The sequence below is a fragment of the Penaeus monodon genome, chromosome 27 (assembly GCF_015228065.2).
Source record: "Penaeus monodon isolate SGIC_2016 chromosome 27, NSTDA_Pmon_1, whole genome shotgun sequence".
Classification (NCBI taxonomy): domain Eukaryota; kingdom Metazoa; phylum Arthropoda; class Malacostraca; order Decapoda; family Penaeidae; genus Penaeus; species Penaeus monodon.
This window is the reverse complement of record NC_051412.1, coordinates 890359-890660: the sequence shown is the minus strand read 5'-3', so window position 1 is coordinate 890660 and position 302 is coordinate 890359.

The window sequence follows — 302 nt, the reverse complement described above, 5'->3', positions numbered from 1 at the left end:
CAATTAAAAACCTATATACAGTCGAATGAATAGGGGAGGTTCACACGTAACGGGTCGCTCGTCACAGGGGCTGCCCCTAGAAAAAGGGAAGTAACTGGTGAAGCCGCTCCGGAGCCTCCGTCCAGAATGGGGCGTTAGGGTCACGTGAAGGCCAGCCAGTTATGCGATCGCAAAAAGAGTTTTGAAGAACAATGAACCTCGCTTACTCAGGGTTCATTTGTGTACAGTCGCATATGGACTTTTGGAGATCTTTCGGAATAGGCTTTAAAATCATTTATATAACGAAAAAACACTCTTTCGGC